The following is a 16,677-nucleotide window of genomic DNA, read 5'->3' as shown; positions in this document are numbered from 1 at the left end:
CTTAGCCTCCAGAGTAGCTGGGATTACAGGCACTAGCCACCACACCCAGCTAATTTTTCGCCTAGAGATGCAGTTTCACCATGGTGGCCAGCCTGGTCTCGAACTCCTGACCTCAGGTGATACACTTGCCTCAGCCTCCCAAAGTGCTGAGATTACAGGTGTAAGCCACCATACCCAGCCAAGAATTTTTACATCAGAACTATAGACCAATGATACTGGTCTACAGTTTTCTTGTGTTCTTGTTGTCTTGTCCATTTTTATCAGGGTAATACACTGGCCTTACAGAATCAGTCAGGAAGTATCCTCTCCTCTTGTATTTTTTGGAGAAGTTTGTAAAAGATTGGCATAAATTCTTTTCTATATTTTTGGTAAAATTCACAGTGAGGACATACGGGCCTGGGTGTTTTGTGTGTATGAAGGGGGAAATTTTTAAAATTATAATTCAATCACTTAACTTGTTATAGGTTCATATTTTCTCTGTCTTCTTGACTCCTTTTTGGTAGTTTCTGTTTTTTAGGAATTTATCCATTTCATTTAAGTCACCAAATATTTTAGCATATAATTACCTTTTTTAATTTCTGTAGAGTTGGTAGTGGTATCCACGCTTTCATTGCTGATTATTCTTTTATCCTGGTTAGTCTAGCTAAAGGTTCATAAATTTTGCTGATCTTTCAAAGGACCAACTTTTGCTTTTATTGATTTTCTCTATCGCTTTTATTCTTTCATTTATTTGCACTTTCATCTTTATTATTTTCTTCCTTCTGCTTGCTTAGGTTTAGTTTGCTCTTCTTTTTCTAGGTTCTTAAGGTGAAAAGTTGGATTATCAATTTGAGATCTTTTTTTTTTTAATTATACTTTAAGTTCTAGGGTACATGTGCATAACGTGCAGGTTTGTTACATATGTATACTTGTGCCATGTTGGTGTGCTGCGCCCATCAACTCGTCATTTACATCAGGTATAACTCCCGCCCCCCTCCCCTCTCCCCGTGATAGGCCCCGGTGTGTGATGTTCCCCTTCCCGAGTCCAAGTGATCTCATTGTTCTGTTCCCACCTATGAGTGAGAACATGTGGTGTTTGGCTTTCTGTTCTTGTGATAGTTTGCTGAGAATGATGGTTTCCAGCTGCATCCATGTCCCTACAAAGGACTCAAACTCTTCCTTTTTTATGGCTGCATAGTATTCCATGGTGTATATGTGCCACATTTTCTTAATCCAGTCTGTCACTGATGGACATTTGGGTTGATTCCAAGTCTTTGCTATTGTGAATAGTGCCACAATAAACATACGTGTGCCTGTGTCTTTATAGCAGCATGATTTGCAATCCTTTGGGTATATATTCAGTAATGGGATGGCTGGGTCATATGGTACTTCTAGTTCTAGATCCTTGAGGAATCACCATACTGTTTTCCATAATGGTTGAACTAGTTTACAATCCCACCAACAGTGGAAAAGTGTTCCTATTTCTCCACATCCTCTCCAACACCTGTTGTTTCCTGACTTTTTAATGATTGCCATTCTAACTGGTGTGAGATGGTATCCCATTGTGGTTTTGATTTGCATTTCTCTGATGGCCAGTGATGATGAGCATTTTTTCATGTGTCTGTTGGCTGTATGAATGTCTTCTTTTGAGAAATGTCTGTTCATATCCTTTCCCCACTTTTTGATGGGGTGGTTTGTTTTTTTCTTGTAAATTTGTTTGAGTTCTTTGTAGGTTCTGGATATTAGCCCTTTGTCAGATGAGTAGATTGCAAAAATTTTCTCCCATTCTGTAGGTTGCCTGTTCACTCTGATGGTAGTTTCTTTTGCTGTGCAGAAGCTCTTTAGTTTAATTAGATCCCATTTGTCAATTTTGGCTTTTGTTGCCGTTGCTTTTGGTGTTTTAGACATGAAGTCCTTGCCCATGTCTATGTCCTGAATGGTACTACCTAGGTTTTCTTCTAGGGTTTTTACGGTATTAGGTCTAACATTTAAGTCTCTAATCCATCTTGAATTAATTTTCGTATAAGGAGTAAGGAAAGGATCCAGTTTCAACTTTCTACTTATGGCTAGCCAATTTTCCCAGCACTATTTATTAAATAGGGAATCCTTTCCCCATTTCTTGTTTTTCTCAGGTTTATCAAAGATTAGATGGCTGTAGATGTGTGGTATTATTTCTGAGGACTCTGTTCTGTTCCACTGGTCTATATCTCTGTTTTGGTACCAGTACCATGCTGTTTTGGTTACTGTAGCCTTGTAGTATAGTTTGAAGTCAGGTAGCATGATGCCTCCAGCTTTGTTCTTTTGACTTAGGATTGTCTTGGAAATGCGGGCTCTTTTTTGGTTCCATATGAACTTTAAAGCCGTTTTTTCCAATTCTGTGAAGAAACTCATTGGTAGCTTGATGGGGATGGCATTGAATCTATACATTACCTTGGGCAGTACGGCCATTTTCTCGATACTGATTCTTCCTATCCATGAGCATAGTATGTTCTTCCATTTGTTTGTGTCCTCTTTTATTTCACTGAGCAGTGGTTTGTGGTTCTCCTTGAGAGGTCCTTTACATCCCTTGTAAGTTGGATTCCTAGGTATTTTATTCTCTTTGAAGCAATTGTGAATGGAAGTACATTCCTGATTTGGCTCTCTGTTTGTCTGTTACTGGTGTGTAAGAATGCTTGTGATTTTTGCACATTAATTTTGTATCCTGAGACTTTGCTGAAGTTGCTTATCAGCTTAAGGAGATTTTGGGCTGAGACAACGGGGTTTTTCTAAATATACAATCATGTCATCTGCAAACAGGGACAATTTGACTTCTTCTTTTCCTAACTGAATACCCTTGATTTCTTTCTCTTGCCTGATTGCCCTAGCCAGAACTTCCAACACTATGTTGAATAGGAGTGGTGAGAGAGGGCATCCCTGTCTTGTGCCAGTTTTCAAAGGGAATGCTTCTAGTTTTTGCCCATTCAGTATGATATTGGCTGTGGGTTTGTCATAAATAGCTCTTATTATTTTGAGATACGTTCCATCAATACCGAATTTATTGAGCGTTTTTAGCATGAAGGGCTGTTGAATTTTGTCAAAGGACTTTTCTGCATCTATTGAGATAATCATGTGGTTCTTGTCTTTGGTTCTGTTTATATGCTGGATTACGTTTATTGATTTGCGTATGTTGAACCAGCCTTGCATGCCAGGGATGAAGCCCACTTGATCATGGTGGATAAGCTTTTTGATGTGCTGCTGGATCTGGTTTGCCAGTATTTTATTGAGGATTTTTGCATCGATGTTCATCAAGGATATTGGTCTAAAATTCTCCTTTTTTGTTGTGTCTCTGCCAGGCTTTGGTATCAAGATGATGTTGGCCTCATAAAATGAGTTAGGGAGGATTCCCTCTTTTTCTATTCATTGAAATAGTTTCATAAGGAATGGTACCAGCTCCTCCTTGTACCTGTGGTGGAATTCAGCTGTGAATCCATCTGGTCCTGGACTTTTTTTTGTTGATAGGCTATTAATTATTGCCTCAGTTTCAGAGCCTGCTATTGGTGTATTCAGGGATTCAGCTTCTTCCTGGTTTAGTCTTGGGAGAGTGTAAGTGTCCAGGAAATTATCCATTTCTTCTAGATTTTCTAGTTTATTTGTGTAGAGGTGTTTATAGTATTCTCTGATGGTAGTTTGTATTTCTGTGGGGTCCGTGGTGATATCCCCTTTATCATTTTTTATTGCGTCTATTTGATTCTTCTCTCTTTTCTTCTGTATTAGTCTTGCTAGCGGTCGATCAATTTTGTTGATCTTTTCCAAAAACCAACTCCTGGATTCATTGATTTTTTGGAGGGTTTTTTGTGTCTCTGTCTCCTTCAGTTCTGCTCTGATCTTAGTTATTTCTTGCCTTCTGCTAGCTTTTGAATGTGTTTGCTTTTGCTTCTCTAGTTCTTTTAATTGTGATGTTAGAATGTCAATTTTAGACCTTTCCTGCTTTCTCTTGTGGGCATTTAGTGCTATAAATTTCCCTCTACACACTGCTTTAAATGTGTCCCAGAGATTCTGGTATGTTGTATCTTTGTTCTCATTGGTTTCAAAGAACATCTTTATTTCTGCCTTCATTTCGTTATGTACCCAGTAGTCATTCAGGAGCAGGTTGTTCAGTTTCCATGTAGTTGAGTGGTTTTGATTGAGTTTCTTAGTCCTGAGTTCTGGTTTGATTGCACTGTGGTCTGAGAGACAATTTGTTATAATTTCTGTTTTTGTACATTTGCTGAGGAGTGCTTTACTTCCAATTATGTGGTCAATTTTGGAATAAGTGTGATGTGGTGCTGAGAAGAATGTATATTCTGTTGATTTGGGGTGGAGAGTTCTGCAGATGTCTATTAGGTCTGCTTGGTGCAGAGATGAGTTCAATTCCTGGATATCCTTGTTAACTTTCTGTCTCGTTGATCTGTCTAATGTTGACAGTGGAGTGTTGAAGTCTCCCATTATTATTGTATGGGAGTCTAAGTCCCTTTGTAAGTCTCTAAGGACTTGCTTTATGAATTTGGGTGCTCCTGTATTGGGTGCATATATATTTAGAATAGTTAGCTCTTCCTGTTGAATTGATCCCTTTACCATTATGTAATGGCCTTCTTTGTCTCTTTTGATCTTTTTTCGTTTAAAGTCTGTTTTATCAGAGACTAGGATTGCAACCCCTGCTTTTTTTGGTTCTCCATTTGCTTGGTAGAGCTTCCTCCATCCCTTTATTTTGAGCCTATGTATGTCTCTGCATGTGAGATGGGTCTCCTGAATACAGCAGACTGATGGGTCTTGACTCTTTATCCAATTTGCCAGTTGTGTCTTTTAATGGAGCATTTAGTCCACTTACATTTAAGGTAATATGGTATGTGTGAACTTGATCCTGCCATTATGATATTAACTGGTTATTTTGCTCGTTAGTTGATGCAGTTTCTTCCTAGCCTCGATGGTCTTTACATTTTGGCATGTTTTTGCAATGGCTGGTACCGGTGTTCCTTTCCACGTTTAGGGCTTCCTTCAGGGTCTCTTGTAGGGCAGGCCTGGTGGTGACAAAATCTCTAAGCATTTGCTTATCTGTAAAGGATTTTATTTCTCCTTCACTTATGAAACTTAGTTTGGCTGGATATGAAATTCTGGGTTGAAAATTCGTTTCTTCAATAATGTTGAATATTGGCCCTCATTCTCTTTTGGCTTGTAGAGTTTCTGCCGAGAGATCTGCTGTTAGTCTGATGGGCTTCCCTTTGTGGGTAACCTGAGCTTTCTCTCTGGCTGCCCTTAAGATTTTTTCCTGGCCGGGCGCGGTGGCTCAAGCCTGTAATCCCAGCACTTAGGGAGGCCGAGACGGGCGGATCACGAGGTCAGGAGATCGAGACCATCCTGGCTAACACGGTGAAACCCCGTCTCTACTAAAAAATACAGAAAAACTAGCCGGGCGAGGTGGCGGGCGCTTGTAGTCCCAGCTACTCGGGAGGCTGAGGCAGGAGAATGGCGTAAACCCGGGAGGCCGAGCTTGCAGTGAGCTGAGATCTGGCCACTGCACTCCAGCGTGGGCGACAGAGCGAAACTCCGTCTCAAAAAAAAAAAGATTTTTTCCTTCATTTCAACTTTGGTAAATCTGGCAATTATGTGTCTTGGAGTTGCTCTTCTCGAGGAGTATCTTTGTGGTCTTCTCTGTATTTCCTGAATTTGAATGTTGGCCTGCCCTACTAGGTTGGGGAAGTTCTCCTGGATGATATCCTGAAGAGTGTTTTCCAATTTGGTTCCATTTTCCCCCTCACTTTCAGGCACCACAATCAGACGTAGATTTGGTCTTTTTATATAATCCCATACTTCTTGCAGGCTTTGTTCATTTCTTTTTCTTCTTTTTTCTTTAGACTTCTCGCTTCGTTTCATTCATTTGATCCTCAATCGCTGATACTCTTTCTTCCAGTTGATCGAGTCGGTTACTGAAGCTTGTGCATTTGTCACGTATTTCTCGTGTCATGGTTTTCATCTCTGTTAGTTTGTTTATGGCCTTCTCTGCATTAATTATTCTGGTTATCAATTCTTCCACTCTTTTTTCAAGATTTTTAGTTTCTTTGCGCTGGGTACGTAATTCCTCCTTTAGCTCTGAGAAGTTTGATGGTCTGAAGCCTTCTTCTCTCATCTTATCCATGTCATTCTCTGTCCAGCTTTGATCCGTTGCTGGCGATGAGCTGCGTTCCTTTGCAGGGGGAGATGCGCTCTTATTCTTTGAATTTCCAGTATTTCTGCCCTGCTTTTTCCCCATCTTTGTGGTTTTATCTGCCTCTGGTCGTTGATGATGGTGACGTACTGATGGGGTTTTGGTGTGGGTGTCCTTCCTGTTTGTTAGTTTTCCTTCTAACTGTCAGGACCCTCAGCTGTAGGTTTGTTGGAGATTGCCTGAGTTCCCCTCCAGACCCTGTTTGCCTGGGTGTCAGCAGCAGAGGCTGCAGAAGATAGAATACTGCTGAACAGCGAGTGTACCTGTCTGATTCTTGCTTTGGAAGCTTCCTCTCAGGGGTGTACTCCATCGTGTGAGGTGTGGGGTGTCGGTCTGCCCCTAGTGGAGGATGTCTCCCAGTTAGGCTACTCAAGGGTCAGGGACCCACTTGAGCAGGCAGTCTGTCTGTTCTCAGATCTCAACCTCCGTGTTGGGAGATCCACTGCTCTTTTCAAAGCTGTCAGACAGAGTCGTTTGCGTCTGCAGAGGTTTCTGCTGCTTTGTTGTTGTTGTTGTTGTTGTTTAGCTGTGCCCTGTCCCCAGAGGTGGAGTCTACAGAGACTGGCAGGTCTCCTTGAGCCGCTGTGAGCTCCGCCCACTTCGATCTTCCCAGGGCTTTTTTTTACCTACTTAAGCCTCAGCAATGGCGGGTGCCCCTCTTCCAGCCTCGCTGCTGCCTTGCAGTTAGATCGCAGACTTCTGTGCTAGCAATGAGGAAGCCTCCGTGGGCGTGGGACCCTCCTGGCCAGGTGTGGGATATAATCTCTTGGTGTGACCGCTTGCTTAAAGCGCAGTATTGGGGTGGGAGTTACCTGATTTTCCAGGTGTTGTGTGTCTCAGTTCCCCTGGCTAGGAAAAGGGATTCCCTTCTCCCTTGCACTTCCCAGGTGAGGCGATGCCTCACCCTGCTTCAGCTCTCGCTGGTCGGGCTGCAGTAGCTGACCACCACCAATTGTCCGGTACTCCCTAGTGAGATAAACCGAGTACCTCAGTTGAAAATGCAGAAATCACCTGTCTTCTGTGTCGCTCGCGCTGGGAGCTGGAGACTGGAGCGCTTCCTATTCGGCCATCTTGCTCCGTCCCTCTGAGATCTTTCTTTTTTTGAAAAAAATAAGCATTTATAGCTACAAATTTCTTTCTAAACACTGCTTTTTAAAGTTGCAGCCCATAAATTTTGGTATGTAGTGCTTTAGGTTAATTTATCTCAGGAGATTTTCTAATTTCCCTTGTGATTTCTTCTTTGACTCTGATTATTTAGAAGTATATTATTTAATTTCCACATATTTGTGCATTTCCCACATTTCCTTTTGTTACTTATTTCTAATTGTATTCTATAGTGGTCAGAGAACAAACTTTTGTATCATTTCATTCCTTTTTACATATATTGAAGCTAATTTTATGTCCTAATAATCTATCCTGAAGAGTGTTCCATATGCACTTGAACGTGTGTTCTGCTCTTTAAGTGGAGTATTCTACAGATGTCTGTTAGGTCTATGTGGCTTACAACGTTGGATCTGGGAATGGAGCCCAAGCTATTCTGGTGTTTTCAAGAGGGTATTTACCTTTTTAAGGGCTCACCATGCCATTTAATATCATCTTAATGTTAAGAGGTATGCACAGTAAGATGTTCACTTTGGATTTGCTCTTAAACACATCTATTCTGAAGAACTCCAAGGAGAGCAAAGTAGGAAATGAATGCAGCTGTCCTACGTTTCCTGATTAATTTCGTATCTATCTCATGGGCATGTTTTAAATACATGACTACACGTACTCTGCATATAAAAAATATATACAAGTGCACAGTGAAAATAAATGATGCTATTTCATACTACTAATACTGAAATTTTGTCTGCACAAGCACTTTCTGAAAGAAGTATATGACTTGGTACAGAAGAAATATATTTTATGATTAAGAAACTTCTCTTACAAAATATACTCTGTGAAGTAGTATCCATTGCAGTTGATTTAAGGTAGGCCTTTGTGAGGAAAATCTAGAAATTAAGAGCACTACATCAATATGCAAAAATTATTTAACAAAATACCTTTTACTATTCTTGCATGAGGTTTGTGGTTAATTCCATCAAAATGTTCAGAAGATGAGATGTGTGTACTTTCTTCAACACACCTAAAAAAGAAAACTGGATTTACAAACTTTTAAGAGAAAACTACAAAACAGTATTATTAGCATATCATTAACACCACATCTACATTTTTTGAAAAAATAACACAGTATTTAGGATCTTATGCAAAAGTCATAAAGATATTTGCCTTATTGAACTGTGTAACATGAAAGTTTACCACTTTAGTAAAGTACTAAAATTTTTTTAACATATACATGAATATGACTTAAATACTATCTCTTGAATTATATGAAGTTACAAAACCAAAGAAATACTTAACTTTTGTTTCTATGATTATGTCATAATCATTCAGTACCTTCACACATAGTCTCCATAAGCTTCTACTATGGAATCATGGTCATTTTTACTTGGACAACAGGAAAATTACATGACTCTCCAAATACATCAAAACTTTCTAACTGAATAAAACACAGAACTCCTGATTGTCAACTGAGATTTTACCTTCTAAAATATGAACCCAAAATCCAAAAATAGTGCCAGAAATAATAAATCTCAGAAAGTAACTTTTTACTTTAATTTTCTTTTCCTACTCACTTTTTCATCTTCATCCTGAACAGCTTACCTTTGTATCATATGGCCTCTTGATGAAAGTAATAAAAGCATTTTACTTTTTAATATGCATGGTGAATCACTGTCAAACTTGTGAGGGACAGTAGTCATGACAGAAGGGTGCTTCCATCCCAAATTAATGACACTAACTATATGATCCAATTAAATCAGAAAAAGTAAAGTATGGCAAAGGTGTTTTAGAAGCAGCTGTGGCTTAAGTAGTCACATGGTAACCACCATGGAGCCTGAATCTAAAAATATTCTTTCAAGCTGGTATGCCATGCCTTCTTCCAATTTTGATGACCATATCACAAAATATCCACACAAGTAGGTAACGTATAGTGACGCAAAGAGACTTCTGAACTATCCTAATAACCAATGTAAAGGTCATGGCAGGTAAATGTATTCTTTTCACAGTTTGTCTAGCTAGATCTTCTTTCACATTTGTTCCTGAGGACTGAAGCTCCCTAGGTTCAACTGGGCATTTCTTGAAAAGCAAGCTCCTGAAGCTCTCTGTCCTTGTCCAGGAAAGGCTGGCTGCACAAAAACTTCAGGTTTTTCTAGGGTATTAGAGTACAATTACCTTGTGTGGGAGTGGGGAAGAAGATTCACCTGAGACTACAGGTGCAGGGGAGAGGAAAGACCATATTTAAAGTGATCATAGATTGAAGGAAGCAAGGAACCCTGGGAAAGATATAGATAAGGGTCGGTGACAGTAATAATGAATAGGTGCTGACAAACAGAAAAGAGTACTATGTTTCAGCAAATGCTTACATTCCTATAGTCCTCCAGTCTGTGTCCAGAAGAATGTGGCAATGACAAAACATCTTTTCCTCCACTCCCAGGATAAGCTTCCTATAGCCATAGATGGACAAAGAGGCAAAGATACAGTAGAAAAAAAATGCAAACACTTCCAAACCCGACTGGAGCAGAAAACAATCTAGTCAGTATGAAGAGAGTCTCAGCAGGGGCTTGGTAGCATGAAGAACGGAGACACAATCTTGCAAAGGGGCAGAAAGCAACTTTATACGTTAGTATTGATACACCACCCCTTTGGAGAACCACTGCTTTAGACGAATCTTTATTTGTATATTGGCCAAAAAAAACAAAAAAAACCCCCAAAAAAACCCACCTATAGTTAGAGAAACTCATCACCTTTTTACCTATGGTAAAAATAAAATATTTCTTAGTGTGTTCTTTAGAATTTTTATGTAAGCATTCTGTTGTCCCTAGGCCAATCTAAATTAGTAGAGTTAAAATTAAAGCTATCATATTCAATGTATCTTTTTATGAAAAATCAGAACTAAAATTTCGTATTTTCTGGAATAGAAAACATCCAGAAGAGTCACTACAAAATGTATCAAAATCTTAGAATACAGTAGTTCAAGCAAATACATTTTCACAACTTAAAAAATATGAAAAATAAATACATATAATGTTTCATTTACGATTCGCACTTCTTAGTTACATTAAATAAACCAAACTTTTAATTGGGTAAGGGAAAATCACTCTCTTGGCAGGTTAAAAAATGGAGATCATTATAATTTCAAATGAGAACATCTATTTAGGTTTACAAAAAAATATAAAGCAAAAAAATCCCTTGGCCAAATAAAATGTAGCCACAGTACCAACAGAGTTGTAATATCTAGTGCTTTTCTCACCATTTATTTAGTGAATACCTGTGGGACACACACTCAGTAGCTTGCTTAGTGAGATAGGGGCCCTGTCCTTAAAAAGCCAGTTGAAGAGCCGTGCTGGTGAATAAACTGTTTTCTAAAATAAGTAAAACGTAAGATAACATGTGATGTGTCAGAAAACTCTTTCAATAAAGTAATTTAAATCACTACAAATGTTTGCTTTAAAAAATGTGTTTAAAAATTTCCACAGACCATCTCATGCCTCCCATCTCCTCTCAGCTTTAATACTGACCTTACTCTCAGGAGAAATGGACACACACAATACAGAAACCACATTTAGAGCAGCATAAGTCTCTGTATCCTGCAAATTCCCATCTCCTCAAACTCTGCAACTGCTCCGAAAAGGGTGTTTGTGTTCAACTAGGAAACTCACTGCACAGATTATTTTTGGAAACACAAGAGCCAGCCTCTTTGATGACTGACACTAAACCTGCTCTCCTTAACTCCTCAAACCTTCAGTACTATTCTCCTCTTCATGCTCTCTCTAGATTATTTCACCTTCATTTTCCAAAGGAAACAGAAGTTATCTGATGGAAAGTCACTCTCCTTCCCGGTATCACATACAACTTACCAAAGTGGCTCCAGTCCTTCCTACTCCAGACTTGACACACCAAAGTGGTGCCCCCTCCTCCTTCCAAATGCCAGACTCTCTGCATATGCCTAATCCCTTTCTCTCCTGTTTTCCAACAACATGAAAATATTATTCCTTCTCTCGTTTATATATTCAACCTCCTCTTCTTAGGCAGATCTTTTTGCACTGGTTTTTAAACAAACACCAGTCTCTTCCTTTAAAATAACAGCAAAACAAAGCCGCTTGGCCTCACATCTCCCTCCAGCTATAGCTCACAGGCCTATCTAGACACTTCCTGCTTCAAATAAACTTCTCTACAGAGTTGCCTAAATGTTCTGACTTCATGTCCTCATCTCCTATTCACTTCCCGTATGTGCTTGAGCCCCACTACGCCACTCCTCCAAGACCCTTCTGTACTGGATATGTTAGCAGTAAAACCACCACTGTTCGTTATCTCCTTAACCTCCCCTTTTTCTCTTGTATCAACCAGAAGCCCATAGTCTTTCCCTCTGCCTGTCTTGCTATCCTTGGTCACTGAATGCTGAAGAGCCTCAAGGTAAACATCATGTCTCACTTTACATTCTCTCCCTAGGATATCTCATCCATTTCAGAGACATAAACAAAAATGTATTTTTTTGTTCTGTACTTTTAATCTCTAGTCCAGACCCCTTCTATGAGCTCCACAGCTACATATCTGTAGGTCCACATCTGTCTACACAGGCAGCACACAGAGTGATAAGATGCATGGGCTCTGGAAGTGAAATATGTAGATTCAAATCCCATTTCTTCCACTTACTGTCTGATATTGGACAAGTCTCTTAACACCTGTGTTTCCATGTCCCCAGCTTAAAAAATGCTGTAATAACTGTAAATGCTCAACAATATTAGCTTTTATCATTATTACTATTTGACCTTTCCTCTTGTGTGTCTCAAAGCCATCTGAAATTTTCTGCCTCTGAAATGCATGATGTTCCCAAAATGTGATCTGCTTCTGGGATTCCCTTGTTGTCTAAATGCTGTAATCACAAATCTAGTAGTTATTTTTCATACAGTTCTCTTTCCTCTCCCATTTCTAATACAACGTATCTGTTGAGATTTAAGAATTATATGTTATCTTTTCTATAACTGCATCACTCTAACTTTATCCGAAGCTCCATCCTCTCCAGTGTACCCCACTAAAATGGCCTGTAACCAGTCAACACACTTCCACCCTTTACCCCAAAGTACCATCCATGCTGCAGCCAAAAGGATCTTTACAGATTGTAAATCTGGTCAACTTCATGCTTAAAACCTTTTATTTGTTTCTCCTTGGTCTTAGAATAAGCACTGATCTTTATTAAATATGACCCATCATCACACACCGGGGCCTATCATGGGGAGGGGGGAGGGGGGAGGGATTGCATTGGGAGTTATACCTGATGTAAATGATGAGTTGATGGGTGCTGACGAGTTGATGGGTGCAAGCACACCAACATGGCACAAGTATACATATGTAACAAACCTGCACGTTATGCACATGTACCCTAGAACTTAAAGTATAAAAAAAAAAAAAAAAAGAACCAAAAAAAAAATATGACCCAAAAAACTCTATAAGGTCTGAACTCTGCCTCCCTCTCCAGTCTAATTTCATACCATATATTCCCTTGGTTCTCTCAGCCCATTCTCCACTTGGCTTGATTTCAATTCTTCCTGCTTGCTTTGCTCCTCCCTACCACAGGGTCTTTGCCCATGCCCTTTCTTTCCTCTGTTTGAAATGCTATTTCTTCCTCCTCTTCTCCTAGTTGACTCTTATTCATCCATCAGACGTCTGCTTAAATGTATCCTCCTTAGGGAAGCCTTCTCTGGCCTCCCAGATGAAGCCAAATACTTTTATTCTTGGTACTCATCATCTTATCCCTTTCGTTCAGGGCAGAGAAAGAGTAAGGAAATTTAGGGAGGAAGGAGGAAAGAAGTATCTTAGTCAGCCTAGAAATTAAGACACTTAATCATTTAGTTGAAAAACCAAACACAGGCACAAGGGGAAGAATTACTTAGGTAACAATAGGCTATATGAAGAGAGTTAGGTGGGTAATCACAGGTTGTAAAAGGAAAGAAAAAACTAAATAGTAAGTCTGCTGGAATCAGAACAAGGACTTCTCTTGTATCTCCAACTTCATGGTTTTTATTAAAATGAGTTAGGGAATAGAATGTTCCCACTGGAAGTATATGTTCAGTATACAGGTGATGATTCATCCAGTCTTAGCATATTAAGTCATAGACAAATCCAATCCAAATGACTAAAATGACAAAAAAATATGTAATTTTAATAGGTTAATTTCAACAATGTCTTAAACACCTTTTAAACTGATATTCTGCATTATTGCTTCACATTTTATGTGTGCGTATAAACTAAAAATCAAAATTGATTTTAATGGAATACCACTTAGTAATCAAAATGAACAAGTTATTAATAAACACAAGTTGGATGAATCTCAAGGAAATATTAATCTCAAGAGATAATCTCAAGAGAATGAAAAAGTTAAATTAAAAAAAAGTTAAATCTAAGGATCCATTTAAATAACATCATTAAAATGGAAAAATTATGGAAGTAGGGGACAGATTAGTGGTTGCCAGGGGTTGGGGACAGGGGTGGGAAGTGGGAAGGTAGATGAGTGTGATTATAAAAGGCCAACATTAGGAATCTTTGTGATAGATAGGTTCATCTTGACTGTAGTAGATACAAGAAGCTACATGTGATAAAAATTAGAAATAAATAAATATACACACAAATGAGTTTGAGAAAAACTAGGAAAATCCGAATAAGATCTAGAATGCATCAGTGTTAATATCCTGGATGTTACCACTGGGGGGATTGTGTAAGCGCTGCATGGAACGTATGTTATCTTTTATAACTGCATGCAAATTTACAATTACCCTAAACTTAAAAGTGTCATTAAAAAACAGCTTTAAAGTGGTTTCACAACATTTCTCAAAGACATCGGATCATATATACTTGACTACAGAATTCCAATTTTTTAAAAGCAGGTTTCCTCCAGTTTCTTCACGTTCTACCTTTGTTGCTGTCAGCCCATGAATAAAGGGAGATTTAAGTAGACAGAAGAAATATCTTGAGGTTGTAACGAACCCAATAAAAAAAATCAATATTTTTAAAAAGTAGATCTTAAAATGCACTTGAAAGTTTGAGATCATAATGACATAAACAACTATTTATGACCTAAGAAAAACTGCCTACTTTGGTACTTTGAAGTATTAAAAAAAAATCACACAGAATTAAATTACAAAGCTCAAAACTTGTTTATGCAGCTGGTCTTTTTTAAAATCAAGGAACTTTAAACCTACAATTCTAATAGGCTTACTGGTGACACCCCAATCCTTTGAAAAATAAATGAAATATCATAAATCATTTGACAGTTTTTAAGCTTAGATTTTTATCATCAGTCAGACTCTTTAAAAATAAAAAAGCAATAAGAAAGGATAGGATCTTGCTTTGTGCCCTATAAAGTTTAAGATAGAAAATAAATCATACTATTAAATGTCATTTAGAACCTTAACTTCAATACTTAGGATGAAATTGGCATAATATTCATGGTCATTCCTATGAGAATTCATGCAAGTCGAGTAGCTTTTCTTACAAAATATTGCAGAACTCTGGCACTTCCTGTGATAAATGAAGCAATAAGGCTTTGGAATTGCAATTGTGTATATTTAAGTACTTCATATAAGCAACCAGACTGTCATCTTGCTGGATATCTAGCACTATGAATTTATTATTTGTTATCCAAAGGAATGTTTGAATACTTATAAAGAGTAAAGGGTTAGGGTAAGCCCTTAAAATTTAAAGCTACAAATGTAGGACTATATTGCAGCCACACTGTCCAGCCTTAATTTTCTTGGCAAGTTAATTTAATGAAAAATATTCACAGATTTTTCAGGAAATGTAGAGATGAAAAAACCTATAAATATCTTGAAAATGTTTAAGATTCAACATGACTGTTAAGATCTAGATATTAGCTACAGCATTCTGAGAATTTTTATAACAGTGAAGTTGCAAGAAAATATATTATGGGAGACATTCTCCATGACCTGGTTTTCAGGTAAATTCATTGATGGGTCAATAATGAGTTCAACTCATAAAAGTGTGCTTTGAGAAGTCAGCTGAGCCAGCATTAGGGGAAGGAGGTCAAAGCCGGGCCCTCTCGGTTATCTAGCCCATCCTATTTTAAAAGAATTCTATTGAAGGAGATTCATTCCAAAGGCCAAAAAAATTACTTCTGTCTTTTCTGATGGTTTCATTTACTCATCACATAGGTGAAAATTCATAATTTTCTTTCCCTTCTTGAAGCAATAATGGCGGAACTTCTGAGAAATAGTCTCAGAAGATTTATCCTGTACCAATATAAATCCCAATCATTTTAGATTTCAGTTTTTCTAATTCGCTTTTAAGATACAGCCACCAAAACTGTGGCCTCCAAATAAGGCCACTAATGTCACATCCATATCAAGCTGTACAGGCATTTGATAAACACTTGAATGACTGAATTAGTGACAGCGGAAAGCCTACTTCTCATATTTTGCATATTATTGCTAATGAAGTATCCTTAAAGATTATTTAAGTGTATCTCTAATTTCTCAAGAAATTAAATACTGAATACATACCAAATAGTATTTACAACATACGTGCAAGTTATAAAGAACAGTAAAATGAACACCTGTTTTCCCACTAGCCAGTTTAGAGAACACATTACTTATAACTTTGAAGTCCCCTTTACGGCCTTTCCCATTCCAATTCCAATCCTTTTTCCCATGCATTCTCCTCAGCTATCTTTTTTTGTTGTTGTTTTTGCTTTCCTTTATGGTGCTACCATATGTATCCCTAATCAATATCTTGCTTAATTTTGCAAGATTTTGGATGGAATTATATTGGTTGGAATCATATTCCAATATATTCCATATTCCATATTGGTTGGAAGTATTCTTAAGTTTCTTGGTTTATTTGTCCATGAGACTTATCCATGATGATATGCTTGAATGTAGCACAATTTGTGTCTTCTCTTATTGATGATATCTGAGTTGTTTCCAGTTTTCTGGAACATATTATGTATTTCTCTATGTAGATTACCAAGAGTTTCTATGCCTCAGAGTGGAGTTGCTTGGTTGATATACACACAACTTATTAGTTAATGAAAATTAACTAATGTATTATTATTAGTTAATGCAAATGAATTATATGGTTGATTCAATTTGTACAACCACTAGCAGGGCAAGGTAAGTTCAAGATGCTCCAACATTTTTGCCAATCTAATGGACATAAAAAAGTACTTCCTTGTGATTTTTTAAAGCTGTTTTTTCTTTCTTGGGGCAAAATTTATATAAAATGAAATACACCAATCTTAAGTGTACCATTCCATAAGTTTTTTACAAATGCATGTACCTTGTAACCCAAATCATTACCACTACCCTAAGTTAGTTCCTTCAAAATCCTTCCCAGTCAGTTCCTGCCCCATCCCCTAGAAGAAATGA

At 38.1% G+C, this 16,677-nt stretch overlaps 1 protein-coding gene across 13 annotated transcripts in view; it reads right to left on the bottom strand.

Moving 5' to 3' along the window:
* The window catches only part of ZNF438 (zinc finger protein 438), a 199,985-nt gene that overhangs the window by 68,070 nt on the left and 115,238 nt on the right, over window positions 1-16,677 (bottom strand). For 11 of the 13 annotated variants that reach the window (XM_033209951.1, XM_033209953.1, XM_033209952.1 and 8 more), the window contains one exon: window positions 8,242-8,324. The gene's annotated coding sequence lies outside the window, so the exon portion shown is untranslated. Of the gene's footprint in view, window positions 1-8,241; window positions 8,325-9,663; window positions 9,751-11,157; window positions 11,414-16,677 lie in introns of those variants that run through there. The other 2 variants (XM_033209962.1, XM_033209960.1) reach the window with 2 other exon arrangements.

Source organism: Trachypithecus francoisi, unplaced genomic scaffold (genome assembly GCF_009764315.1).
Source record: "Trachypithecus francoisi isolate TF-2019V2 unplaced genomic scaffold, Tfra_2.0 Lachesis_group9, whole genome shotgun sequence".
Classification (NCBI taxonomy): domain Eukaryota; kingdom Metazoa; phylum Chordata; class Mammalia; order Primates; family Cercopithecidae; genus Trachypithecus; species Trachypithecus francoisi.
The sequence above is the reverse complement of the archived record's forward strand: the minus strand, read 5'-3'. Positions and strand labels throughout refer to the sequence as shown.